At 38.2% G+C, this 14,661-nt stretch overlaps 1 protein-coding gene across 1 annotated transcript in view; it reads left to right on the forward strand.

Moving 5' to 3' along the window:
• Window positions 1-14,661, forward strand: part of CDCA7L (cell division cycle associated 7 like) — a 147,705-nt gene that overhangs the window by 27,749 nt on the left and 105,295 nt on the right. The window lies entirely within an intron of this gene.

Consider the following 14,661-nt stretch of genomic DNA (forward strand, 5'->3'; position numbering starts at 1 on the left):
CTGGGGCATTGATTATACTGGGGTAATCAAAGCTGCTGATACAAAAGGGGAATTTTTGGTAGTGTAAGAAAACTGAAGAGCTTGAATTAGAAATATTTTGGGCTGTCAGATTAACATAATTGCCATTGTACTATATAGAAACCTAGTCTGTTGTACCCCAAAAAACACAGAGCCATTGCTCAGTGGATGGATAACGGTGAAGACAGAATCCACATCCCCCTTACAACATTGAATGACAACTCCACAAACACATGTGTAGGAATCAGAAGGTGGCGGGCAAGAGTGGGACAATGAGGCAGGATCAAGCATCCTGTACTTCACATAAGGAGGCCTTAACTATCAGAGTTAGCATGCTGGAGTTTGTCTTAGCAGCAGGAAAATGGATTAAGTCAAACTGAGATGCGAGATTGGATATTCACAGGAAAACACTATAAAACTGGTACAAGTGATGATCAAGTTATGGTAATTTCCACTAGCTGATGGGCTAGCTCAAGTTGCCCAGCTTATGCTTTCTGCTTCCTGGTCAATCCATAATTGTCTTAAGAACGTTTTCCCCAAAAGATAATAAATTGGGAGAGTTTATATAGATATATACACATATATATACATGTATACAAAGTTACATTTAAAAAAACCAATTACCTTATTTCTCTCTCCAATATCTATGTGAAAAAAATCCTTATAAAGCCACAGGGTAATGAATCACTAACCAATACAATGAGAAGGGCCAATAAGCAATATTACCAAGAGAAGAAATAATTCTTGACCTTACAGATCTTTCTAGTGCTCTCTGAGATCAGAATCTCATTAATTAGCAAAATTAATTATCCAGTTTATGAATTGTGGTTTGAAAAGAACAGAGCTTAAAGCAGCAAGACTTATTAGCAAAGAAAACTAAGGGCTGGAATAAGCTGATCTTATAGACTTGTTTTCTAAATGGGAAACATTATTAAATCATCACTATAAAATTAACCAATTATTTCACTATTATGACACCAAGTACTACAAAAAGGAAAACCACTTTGATGTCCTATTAGCTAAATAAAGTAGGGGTATGAAGACAAAAAGAAAATCAGTTTGTAAGAGCAAATACAAGTTGGAAGATAAGGAGAAAACCATATAATCAAGGGGTTACACTTATCTTTTTTCTTTATGATTATCTCTGAAATTTCTTTAAGTTATTAAAATTGGAGGATCTATTTAGTAATATCCTATAACATTCATTAATAAATAATTACTGCTTTTATTTAGGCATTTCACATTTTCACATACAGAATTTAGACAAGTGACCTCAACTCGGTATTTACACTATACAAGTCTGAAATATGCTGTAGCTCAGAAATAAAATCACTCATCTACCCTTAACTTTGACTCAAGGGGAACATTACTGAGAAAGTCACAACAAGGTGGCATCCTTAATACATAATAATGACACATTCAGGAAATGCACCATTATTTATATATGTGACGTGCTGTAAATTGCTTCCATCATCAAAACTAATTGTAGTGATTATTAATGCAGTGTTATGAACTGTCAGAATTGCTGTTTGTAATTACATTTGTGCAAATGCTTCATTACCTGCCTAATGAATTTGGCATATATGCACATGTAAACCCCTGTTTTTGTTAACATAATGAAGGGCATTTTTTTCCCCTTTAGCTACTGATGTGGAACTGGTTTGACCTATATTACAAAGTTCAAGCATTCACTGCCAGAAAAAAATCCCACAGCCCCTCACCCCCTTTGATCTGGTTTATTTTCATACTCAACAAGAGCATCATATAAATAACAGTTCCAGAGAAAGGATTGTGTCCCCCTTATTCAGTATAAACAGCTGATTGAGTTGAAATGACCTTGGCATGTGGTTACCTGACCACTACTTCTTACCTTCACATGGGCCTCCAGATAGTTGCAGAGGACAGTGACACAGATGTAGAGATCTCTGGTGCTGAACCGCTGCCCTCCGTTCCAGCCCTGAGGGCCAAACTTCAGTCTCCCAACAACGCAACTGTGAAAATTGCACAGAAGATAAAGGATGCTTTTAAATTTCCGTTCTCTGGTACACAGCTCAAGGGTATCCTGTCAAAGAAAAAGGGAATAACATGCAGTAACAACTGGCAGTGTTATCGACAGCTGTGCCTGCCTCAGCAGCTGAAAGGGAGCACTCACAAGCCTGGGGTTGGAAGGAGAGTAAGAAACAGGTTTCTTAATGATCAGTATATGCCACAGATTGGGCAGTATTTTTTGCAGTAATTTCCAGATGCACAAGTGTTGATAGTGACATTTTTATTTCCAAATATCCCCTAGGAAAGAACTGTTGTGCTACTGAAACCAACAAAAATAGAGTCTTTAACTAGAACTCTATAAATAATACTCAGACAACCACTACAGTTTCTTAGCATAAATCATCCATAGAGTTTATCCCAAGCAGAAGATGTACCAGTTTAACACTTACTAAAAAAACCTTCAAAGTCCTTCAAATTTTAGTTTCCCAAAAATCATGTTTGAAATTGAATATATTTTTTTTGCCTCCATTGCTTGTAGTGTTGGTAGAGAATTTTGGCAAGATAAGATTCAGCACAGGGCTTCAGCTGGTTTTTAAAATATTTGGCATTGCCTATAAAAACTGCAGAAAATAATCCTTAATTCTCTGACATATATTCTGTCTTTAAGAAGTAGTGGACATAAAATTACTTTTGATACCCGTGAAACACAGATGTGTGGAAGAAACTTCAGAAGGATAAACTCTTGGCTTTCAAAAGGAAATAAACAACTGAACTAAACAACAGGTAGCAGAGTCTGGGGAAAGGTGAAGGATTTTATGTCTGACAAAAAAACCTTCTTAAGTCAGAATGTTGAGTTTAACCATGAAAAATGCAACACAAGTTTCTACCCTGAATAAAACCAGGAGCCTTGATATAACAACAAAATAAACATTCATATATCAGGTGTCTGAATTTGAGAAATTAAGACTGACAGAAGAGTTAAATCCGATACCAAAAAAATTTAAGTCAGTCTCTATTCTGCTAGTTTACCAACCACTGTGCCAACTGCTTTTGCAAGACCTGAAGCCAAAGTAATTTTTAAAGTATTTCCCAGATCAGTCAGAATAGCAGATTGGTTTGGGTTTTTTGTTCGGTTTAGGTTTTGTTATTGTTGTTGGGTTTTGTTTTGAGTTTTTTGTTTGTTTGTTTGTTTTTGTTTTGTTTTGTTTTGTTTTTTAATATCTAATTATACACTACCTAGTCTACAATAAAATCCATAGTAAAATATGTCATCTTTTGGTCCAGGATTTTTTTGAAACATAAACTTACAGGGTTTCTGGGCTAAACCCCAGAAGACTAAAGATTGAGAAGCACTGAGTACATCCAAATCTCACTAGCTCTAGCTAGATTAGCACCATTTGAGATTCGGTCCAGCATCTTTATGGAATGTCCTTTCAGACTTTCCCCAATCCTTCACTATCAAAAATCTTTACAGCAAAATCCTTGCCCCTCTCCTCCCTCAGAAGCCAGGAATAATGGGCTGGAAAATGGAGCAGGTCTGTAACATCAGAAGCTTCTCAGATGTTCCCCATTAATTCCTGTGGCTTCAGACACACAACACTGCTTCTATCATTCTCCCATTTTCTCATCCTGTCCCCAGAGTGGTTGAGAACTCTGAAACTCCCCTGAAAACCAACTTGGCTCTTCTCTTCACAACAACATTACTATGCTCACTAGCAGTAAAATAGGGTTATTTTTAGACTAGCATGATTAGCTTACTCATGTGAAATCTGGTTAAAGAGTTCTGGTTTCACTGATGCTAAAGGGGGCAGTTTGTGCATGCTCCCACAGTGCCTAGCACATCAGGGCCCCTCACTAATTCCATGGAGATTTCATCTAGCAGACAATACTGAGTCTAGTTCATCTCTTCATTTGTTGCAGGCAACTTGGTTGACAGACAAACCAGGATGCTGAGGTTAAAACCAGAAGAGGAGGGAATCAGTCCATTCTCATGACCACCTTAATATCAAGGCTTGGAACATGCATTTCTTGTTTGGCTTGAGGGCAGAGGGGTTGTCACACATACACATTGGCTGTTTGGCACAAAACGTTTGAAGGCAGCATCTTTTTTTCAGTAGCATTTACAGCTGCAGTGCTCCTGTTTGCTCTTTTACTGTGTTGGGAAACCATTGCTCGCCAAGGGATTGCACGGATCTCTTTGTCCGCTGCAGAGTGGGTTCTTGGTCCATACAACGCTGGCCAAAGCCAGGGCTGCTATCTCTGAAAAGCAGCACTCCAGGGCTAATTATACAGCTTCCCCAGGGGCAGTCAGACACATTTCATTAAAGTCTCCATTATGGCCCACTGAATGGAACAGGAGCTCTTAATTAGGGGGGGAAGTGTGTGCCTGAGGGCAATTCTAGCTACCCACCAGGGGCCTTCTGTTTTATCTCTGCCATTCCTCCCGGGATGGTGATGCTGTTCAGCAAAACATGACACACAGCCTAATAATATGATGTTTATCCTGTTACAACCAAAAGCAAAAGCAAATGGAACAAGATTATTAGCTGTTTAAAACTTTTGCTGTAATCCATTGCATATTTTGTGTTCTGGAAATATCCCTCCAGCTGAGGAGGCATTCCCTTGTTAGAGGGACTGTTTGACACTCACTTGGGAAAGAACCCCATGGCCATGGCAGGCAGCCTTCTTGAGTGCCTCATTTGCAACCATCTCCTGCCTTTGTCCGAAAGAGATGTTATAAAATCTTCTAGAGTCTACAGTCTATAATGAACCCAAGCTTTTTGCCTGCAATAGAAATAATTGGGGAAGGGTGAGTGACAGAGGGGGAGGAGATAGGAAAATTAGCAGAGCAGAAAGGAAAAAGAATGATAATGCCCCCATTAATTTCACTATCACTTGTGCAATGCATATTACTTCCTCTGAAGCACTTCACTAAACCCTTACAATTTCAACAAGCAAAATTGCGAGCTCTCAACAGTGGCCTTATTGCTGGTATTAGAAAAAGCCTGCAGAAATCTGTTCCCTTGGTTTTAAGATAATGAACCTTTTGACATTTTGATAGATGCTCGGCATTGTTACTGAGCTTTAGAAACTCTTACAGGGGGTACAGAGCAATTCCCTTATGAAAAAAGGAGCAACATGTGGTAGATATCACATCAGTTTTTTAACTGATTGGTTCAGTGGGTAAATGCACAAGCCTCTCACCTTGTGAGGCCTGAGCTTAAATTGAGCACAGTGAGGTCACAGATGTATTAACCTGGTATTCTCACTATTGTCTGTGGGGAATAGTAATCCTAAGTATAGAGCCACAGAGCCCTATACAATTGAATATAGTTTGTATAATGACCATTATTTAGTCACAGGGGGCACAAGATTACATGAGCATGGAGAAAATTGCCCTCTGGCCCTCATCTAGTCAAAAGGTAGAAAACAGTACAAAGGAAACCTGCATTATGCCAAGCAGAGGAATGCTCAATCGAGAAATTTCTTCATACTGTAGTGGTTATGGCCTTACACTTTTCATCCACCCCATTGCCATGCATCTGGTGGGGGTGGAAGAAACTTTAGAACTTGAATCTGCTGCCAAAAATAAACTGCGCTCAACTTTCCCATAGTAGTGCATACTCCATTGTAGTGACAGATGACTCCAGAAGGCTTTGTTCTGTTTAGTAGAAAAAAAAATACACCCCTACATGCCTGTGTGTATGAGAACATACACACAAGCATATAACCATATATAGATTTTTCTTCATTTCTAGCCCTGCATGCTCCATTTCACTTTTGAGCTCAATTTTCCTTTCTTTGTTGGGAGGACAGTTGCAAGTTGCTTCTGTTGCGAGTGAAGCAAGTAAGAGGCTTACCTAATGTCTCAGTATCTCCAAGTGGGTCTACTCTGGAAGCCAGAATGAAAAACACAGGACTGGTTGAGCTGGACTGCTCACTTAGCATTTTGCTAAATCCATCCTTGCGCTTTCCACATACCTTCAGCCAAGCTTTTCTTCCACAAAGTTCCTATGCATATGACAAAACATCCACTAAACATGTTCCTTGATATTCCTTGATAAAAAATGTTCCTGGATAAATGCTTCAAGTCTGCACCATTGCAGACTTGAGCATCTGACAGTGATGGTCATTTCGTCAGAGGAATCATGAGAAGGCAGGAAGGGAAGCAGGTGATGAAGCAAGAGGGAAGGCAGTCATTCCCATTTCCCTGTGGGATAGGGACCACATGACAGAAAACAGCAACTTTTGAATGAAAAAGGCCTCTTCAATAACTGAATCAATGAAGTCATTATATGCAGGCAATACTGGCACATAAAGCCAGGGCAGCTGGGCAAAATAAGCACCCAGGACAAAAATTGCATTCTCAGAAGTCATATAAAAAGGGGCAAAAACTGTGATGGTGTGATGTGGAGGAATAGGTTTGTAAGACCATCACTTGGGATCAAAAATTAAAACAGTACAACTGGAAAACAACTGGGGGGAGATTGGTCAGTATCCACAGCTGAATCTTTCTTTGTATCACAGAATTTTCAAAAGGGAGAGCTGAAAAATCATCATCCTAAGGAATTACCCACCTAATACAGCCCTAATACCATAATGAAAACTAACACTGAGAAATACACTTCTAGATATTAACAGGATAGCTTACTGCATGTCTATTTATGAGTAAGTACTCTCCTCTGGTACCTCTATGCAAACTAAAAGAAATCACAAATCTCCAAATATGCTGTGACTCATGTCTCAACACACTACCTCTTCACAAACTCTGCACCAGCAGACCAGGATAGGAAGGACCACAGTCATCGATCTCAAATTCTGTTTGACCACCCAGTTTTCTTTCCTCTTAAGATTGAGTTTTGTCGGACAAGCCACCACCCTTACACACACTTACCCTAAAAGATGTACCCTCAGATTTCATACCTCAGAGTGTATGTCATTCTGTCCTAATGGACAGTATTATTTGTTTCTCAAAAGAGGTGTGTTTGTTTTTTTTTTGTCTATTCCTGGGGGAACTTTTCCTTTTCTGGACATTCTGAGTCCACCCACTTCTTCCATTTCTTGGTGGATCTTTCAATATCTTTATCTACCCCACTGAACACATCCATCACTGCCATAGCCTGGAAGTATGCCAAAGACATAAATACAGATGATGTACTTTCTGCATGATGACTGAAAAAGGATGACACTGATACTTTTTGAGGTATGTAAAAACCCTAGTTTAACCAATTATAAGGGACTCAGGACTTGCCTTAAACTACTAAATTACATATCTATACCCACAAGCACAGATACATAAAAATAATATTATTTATAAAAGTTTACTGTGGTTGGTATTGCCATACTGTCTACTTACTGTTAAACATCAAGATACAATAAACTGGAAACCCTGTATGGGACATTTACTACAGTAAGGAGTGGCATGAAATAAAATAGTATTTTTAGGGGCTGGAAAATTATGGCAAAATAGAATTTCCTCACAAAGTACAGTATGAGACGTCTAAGGAAAAATGCACCCAAATAGCAAAGAAAACTCCTTTTTGAAAGCATCACTAGTTTTACTAAAAAAAAAAACCCAGTAGAATGTATGACTTTATTTGAAATTGTCTAGTTGAGGCATGTGTCCAGAAATAACACCAAAAAGAACTGAAAAGCAATTTTCCCAAACCACTCTAATGACACTCCATCACTGAGTACTTAGGAAGTCAACAGGACTCACATGTGTTCAATTCTGAATCGAAGAAGGAAATCCAATTCAACAAATTCTATCTCTTTACTTCTTAGAAGAATCTTGACAGCACACAAAATTTAAAAAAGTCGTCAGACTTGTTTCAGAGCCTTCCAGTACAACTGAACCCTGATTTTTCCCAGGGCATACAGATACTAAAATTAAAAGGAAAAATAACAGCCTGAATGTGATATGGATATGTATTATTTACTTCTTACTTTACATACCAGATCAACCCTAATTATCCAAACATAAGCAGCTAAGTCATGGTATTTATCCTCAAAATAGCTTCATGAAATCATTGCAGCATTTTAAATGAAAAGAATTACATGAAAGCATCTTTGGAATTTCTGCAATTATTGATACTGAAGCAGCAGTCACCTTGTGCCAGAAACTGCACAGCCGTAGGGTTTGAGCACAGAGGCATCACTTTATAGTGAAGAAACTGCAAACCAAATAAATGTCAGCACCACCAGAGATTTTTCCTCATCTGAAAAACTGTTTGGGCCAGAAAAATGAGGTTATCTTTTTCAAAAAGTCCTTGGCTTGTGAAAAGAAAGGTTGAATATGTGACAACTTTTCTCAGGTTAGAGATACAACATTGAATATCCCCTGATATTTCAGCCTATTTAATTGCTTTGTGGAAAACACATTGAAGGCCTGAAAGTTAATACAATTATTTTTATTTATTTGAATTTTGCTTTTCTACTCATAAGATAATTGGTTTCTAACAGTAGACTTCTAAGAAGAGGTGACCTGAGAAGTCTAAAATGCAAGGCACTTCTGCCAAGAGGCTTTTGAGGAAACTTTCAGCAAACCAGGGGTGAGGGTTGCAAACAGCAATACTCTTCTGCTTCCTTATTTAACTCAGCAAACAAAATCTCTCACTTAAGCAAGCTGGTAATTTTGTAGTGGGTGATCTCCCTTACTCACAGCATTAGATCATTTGGTAGATTTACTGCAGTGATTTGTTTATACAGAATTTCTCCAAACTCTTCGTTCCTGACTCTGTGGGATGGCTTAACACCAGGGAAGGTGAACCTTGCAAGCCCAATCAGAAAACACTGTCAGAATGGGAACAGCCAACAAAGAGACCTGTGGGAATGTACCGTGTTATGGACCAGCTGGAGACCACATTGTGGTCTTTCCTCAAACACACAGCCCTGAAAATGTAAACATCTGGTACAAGTAGTAACTAACATATCAGGCGTCACTGCTGGACACAGAATTTTGTTCCTTGCATGAAATAAATTTTGTTCCTTGCATGAAATAAATTTGAAACCAATTATGCAAAACTGGTAGATGGGGTTGATGCTACCTGGGCTGATACAGACAGAGTAAGGAATGGATGCTCTTACGGCTATTGGTCTGTAGTGCTCCCTTGTCATGTTAATCTGAGCTTCATTTTCTTTGGCTTCAGCTATTTATAGGATGACTGTTGTCTCATTTATTTTCTGGTGTGCCATAATTATCCCACACAATTACCATAACATTCCTATCCATACAGGAAAGAGTATGGATATACTCTAGAAAACTGACTTTATTTCAGACAGCAGTAAATACTTCAGGTAACCAAGCTTCTTATCTTAGACAAATATTAGGGAATGACTATTCTCTGCAATATGCCTGTTTACCTCTGAAAACATGGCAATCATATATTAATACATTTGTTCAAATTTCATGCTATTTATTAATTTTATGATTAGTAATTCAAGCACCTAAAAACCTCAAATATGTGACAACTACATACAATACATATGAAACCATGAATATGTGGGAGGACAGTCCTTTCTGGATAAACAGGACTTTGACTATTCCTTATTCTAGCTCATAAAAATGTTACACCAAAAATGATTAATAATACATATTTTACAGTGACCTTAAGCTGTTAAAAAATAGTTCCGTTGTTATTACCTTGTGTTGTATTTCTGCTGAAGTTGACTTCGTTATTTGATTTTCTTTACAAGTGCACTGTCATCTAAGAGATTGCCTCAGGCAGCTGACAGCCTGAGCAGCATGTCATCCTCCAGCTGCTGGAGCTCATTCGTGAAACCATTGGGCTGCTTGGCCAGGACTGATTAGCAGAGGGAATGAAAACACTGTATTTGAACAACCACAGCAAGAAATACTGTTTCATAGCATTTATGAGCTATATTTTCACTTTAATTTCATCAGTTGATTTAATTTAATTTTTGAAAGAGACACTTTATCTTCTGTCCCAGTATACTAGATCTAAGGTTCTGGACACCTATAGAGAGAAGGACAAGGTTGTCATGGACCAGAACTTTATCTCTCTGCTAGGGTCCTTCCTCCTGAGACTGCACAAAAGGACTGGGATATTGCCCAGAGATGGCAAGTGGTAATCTATGTGGCAGCTGAGGAAACCATAGAATAGCACAAGGCTGGAGAACCTCACTTTGGCAGCAAACATAGTGGGAAAACTTTTCTGCTGGATTGACCTTCTGACAGTGAAAGAGCTTGACTAGTCTTATGGGGAGCTCTCAATCAGACTCTGACCCTCACACCAAAAATCCAAGGTGATACAGGTGTTGTAAGCATACAGTCCCAGCTAGAACAACGTGCAGATGCAGAGGAAAATGGACAGCTGTTTTCAGATTGTGTTCCCAAGTATATGGCTGTCATTCTTCTAGAGGTAATTAAACTCTCTGAGTTTGCCCTTGCATGAAGCAACAGTACCTCAAACAGGTGTAACAAATCTTTGCAGATGAAGTTAGTAAATTACATGAGATAACTGGAAAGACACAGTAGAGAAATAGGAAGTATTCTTGTTATCAATTTCACAGCCCTAAGTATTTTTTATTTCTTTTTTTATCTCATAGATGACAATCTGCCCAAAGTCCTTTCTATAACCACCTATAAAAGCATTTCTCCTCATAGGTTACTATACATTGGTACGACTGCAGCAGCCACAGAACTGCATTCTTGCAGGGATAAATTGTGATCTATTAACCAAATATCCCAGCTCCTAACAGTGCCATCATATCCTCTTATGGACTGGCATGAAATTTTATTTACATTTATTGGCTTAAGATCACTGAAGCAGAAAGCACTGCAGAGGGCTTTAATCCCGCATTGTAAATTAAATGCAACGTACAGAGCAAACCAAGCAGTAGAGAGAAGTGTGGGAATAATATCACAATAAATTTTAATTTCTAGGAGAGCTTTAGGTCAAGATGAGCCCTCTGGGAGCATAGATTTGAGCAAATCAGTAGAAGTACTTTCTACACTTTGCAGAATCTGACCCTTAAATTTTTCTGATATATGGGGTACTAACAATTACTGTACAGCCAATTCAAACAGGCATATTAATTATAGCCTTAAAATCTGGGAACAGGCAACAGACAAATCAAAAGATAGCCTTTACCTTATGTTTTTCTAAGTCTTGCCTTTCAGGACTAACAACCTCAGCCAACAGCTGGTCTTCCAGCCCGTCCTCAGTGACAGAGAAATTAATGAGGGTGGCCTGAGCCTGCAGTTCTCGCTTGTAGTGAGTGTTAGCCAGCTTAGTGTGAAGGATGAGATGGAAATTCTTGTTGAATTCCCATTTTTTTCTCTTCAATCTTGATATATCTGGGAAGGAATAAAATGCACGAGAATGGGCATCTCACTGAATTAAAACCCCGTAAGTATCTCAGATTGAAAAAGATGGGTACTGCATGATCTTGGCAGCACAGAAAATGGATACAAACCAAACTTTATGTGCCTGCAACTTAAGAAATGAAATGAGGATGATTGAACACACCAAAATTCTATGAAGAATACACAGAGTATTTCTTAACTGGCATAGTTTAGTTTGCATATACAGCAGACACAGGGAGATTATTCACTGCTGTCCTGAAGAGTCCATGGCTTAGGGATGTCTACTGTCATTACTTACTACAAACTTAGCTAAGTTTTCAAACAAACCCTAATGAGATAGTTGTTAGTTTTTACTACAATTTCCTTAAATATAGCTCACTTCTCCATGTTCTGAAATAGCTCAGCAGTAAATCCTAAGGAACTAAGCAGATACATATTTATAGCAAACTGATAGTGACCAGAGGGGACAGAATGGCTGGTGACTGAAACAACAAAACTAATTTTTTTAAGGTAGTCTACTAAATGTTTTGTTCCAAATCAATTATTTGCTGGGTGAAAGAATGAGTTATACTAAACTCATTTTTTACTCACTGAATAAAATCCCTTACCCAAGAGATGTCATTTCCTGATTCCTCGTCTTGAATGAAAGGTGCCAGCCTGTCCTATACAGCAACGCTGCTACTGCTGAAGTACCATTTGGAGCCCAGCAGTCAGGCAACATAAAGTTCACCTTCCTACGTCTGTGGCACAGTATCAAAAAAAAAATAAAATTGAAAGACTGCTTATAGACTGCAGTGTGTGCTCTGTGTCTGGTCTGGTGTGGGCCACTGACACAGCTTTTCATCATCTACTTGCACAGTGAACAGTATGTCAATTTTTAGGATTCACCTGCCACGCATGAGCACAAAACCAGTGTTTCTTTACAGCAATGGCTTTGAATGTTCTCTGACAAGAAAGAAGATTCAAATATTAGTAACAAAACTGTTAAATAAAAGATCAATAGAATTTTTACACCATGGAACAAAGGTAGCCACAAACTCTTCACAAAATTCAAACATGCATTTGGTAACTCAATTTTCAAAGTGATTGCGATAGTATAGATACTAAACACTTTAAACACAACTCAGGAAAGTCACAACAGAACATGAATAAAATAAATACTTTCTGTAAAAATTTTAACATTGCATTCTTTCAAGTCTATCACAGGGCATTGCTGGAGTCAGGGACATACATTTTAGCTCTGAACATCCTTGCCTGCTTCTGACATGCCCTTATCCAGAAGACAGTCTAAATGAAATGGTGTGCTGAGATCCTTCTGCATTTCACCAAGGATCAGGAAGAAATGATAGTTACTTATTATATACTGCAAGTGAATTCCTAAAAACAACCCTAATATGTCTAGTGCTAGGAAACCCATGACTCTACAGTACTCAATTTCAGACGTGTATGGCGTTATACTGCCATGCCAACTGCTGAAGATGGGTTTTTCAGGTTTATGTGTGTATAATAGTGAAATAATTTAGCCATACAGTCATGTCCTTCAGATTATACAACCTTTGTCAGGTGGACAGGAATTCACTGTCCAGTTCTGCAACATGGTCTCCACAGCTTTCAAAATTGGCTACAGCTGGAGGGAACAAAACAGTAGAGCTTGACATGGAGAAAGCAATTTTCCTTTGCTTTCATTACACACATAGGGATGAGACAAGAAGAGATCTGACAAAAGACAAGTTCTTCAGTTTGTTTTGTCAGGAGAAAAACCTTTGCTAAGGGAGTCACACCACATTTCAGAAGGTCTATACTAAGCTTTGGAGTTCTGGATTCAAATACGTCCTTTATGGGTTCTCAATTCACAGAAGCACTAAATTTCTAATTTCTGCGATTATCACCTATGAAAGGCAAAAACTACATAACGACTCAGTGGGTTTTATTACTGCAGCTGTTCTAGGATTTCTGTTAACTACAGATTTGGGAAAAAGAAATATTTTGTTATTGCTCTTGCATGGTTCAAGGAGTATATGCAACAATGATAAACACAGAGGTAGGGTAACCCAGTAGGACGACTTCATTTTATTCAATGAAATGTTTCTGTTTAGAGGTTAATTCTGGATTATGAAGAAATGTAGCAATATAGGCACTAATAGTGGAAATCCATGATAGAAGGAATATTAAAAGATGGTCACCAAAGAAATTTCTAAAAACAAATTCTACTTTAGGCAATGTTTTCTTCATAATCTTCTATTCCATCAGCAAAGGCAGATAGAATGGATGGAATTAATGTACCACTCTACCCAGGAATAGACAGAGAATCTTTCACATGAGTTCAATCTCCCTCTTATTCAAGAACATACAAAGTAAATTAAAGAGAGATTGCTCTCCATTATTTTTTTCTTGTAGATTTTGAAATAAAGTAGATTAAGGGATTCAAAAGAGATTCACAAAGCACTTTAAAAATTTTGTATACACCTTGAGGAATAAATTGTTTTTAGCAAAAGCAAATATAAAGCCAAATAAATTCCAGAATGTAACATGAGTACTAAATTCTCAGCAATAAGAAGACTAGGAATAGTGCCACATTTGTTGTGATCTGTCAGAATTTGATTTATTGACACAAAGACATGCTATTCCCTTCCGCATGTCCTGCCTAAGGTAAAAATGCCTAGGTCTTTCAAAGAGAGGATCTCATAAACGTGAAAAAATTTTGAGTATAAGAACCTGACTTCATATCATGAAACAGCTTGAGAGTACCTTCCAGGGCAGATGTTCTCCAAAACAAGCCATGACTGTAAATGGCAGAATGGTGGCATAGCTTCCTTCAGCAACATGTTTTGGATCAGCTCAGTAAGAATAAAAAGAAGTGGTAAATTCTTGGACAGCAAAGGAAAGGGAAACAATATTTTTCAGTGGGAAGAAAGAGGCATAAACGCATTTTCTGAAGGAGCCTTCTTTCAGTTCCTGCTGCTTAAAATTAAAAGCTTCTGGAACCAACTTGCAAACTCCAACAAGTAATTTAAAGAATGAAGTTGAATAAGTCAGGTAAAAAAAGTGCAGAACAGAGCTTTTACTAGGCAATCTCAGCAGGCAAACTGTGCAAGTTGGTCAAACTAGTTCAGTGGGAAAAGCACTGCCTTGAAGTTGCACAGCCGGTGAGACGTTCAAGGCAAGGAAAGCTTCTCCCTGTGGAGAAAGCGAGTGAATTGTCTTGCTGTTTCATGAATAATAGTCATGCCACATAAGAAGGGAAACTTGTTCATACAAGCTACATTTGCACATAAATCAAATTTCAAGACATCTTAAAGAATTTTGTAATAACCTAATCTTGCAAC

The sequence above is a fragment of the Manacus candei genome, unplaced genomic scaffold (genome assembly GCF_025592945.1).
Source record: "Manacus candei isolate 608988 ecotype Guabito, Panama unplaced genomic scaffold, ASM2559294v1 h1tg000021l, whole genome shotgun sequence".
NCBI lineage: Eukaryota > Metazoa > Chordata > Aves > Passeriformes > Pipridae > Manacus > Manacus candei.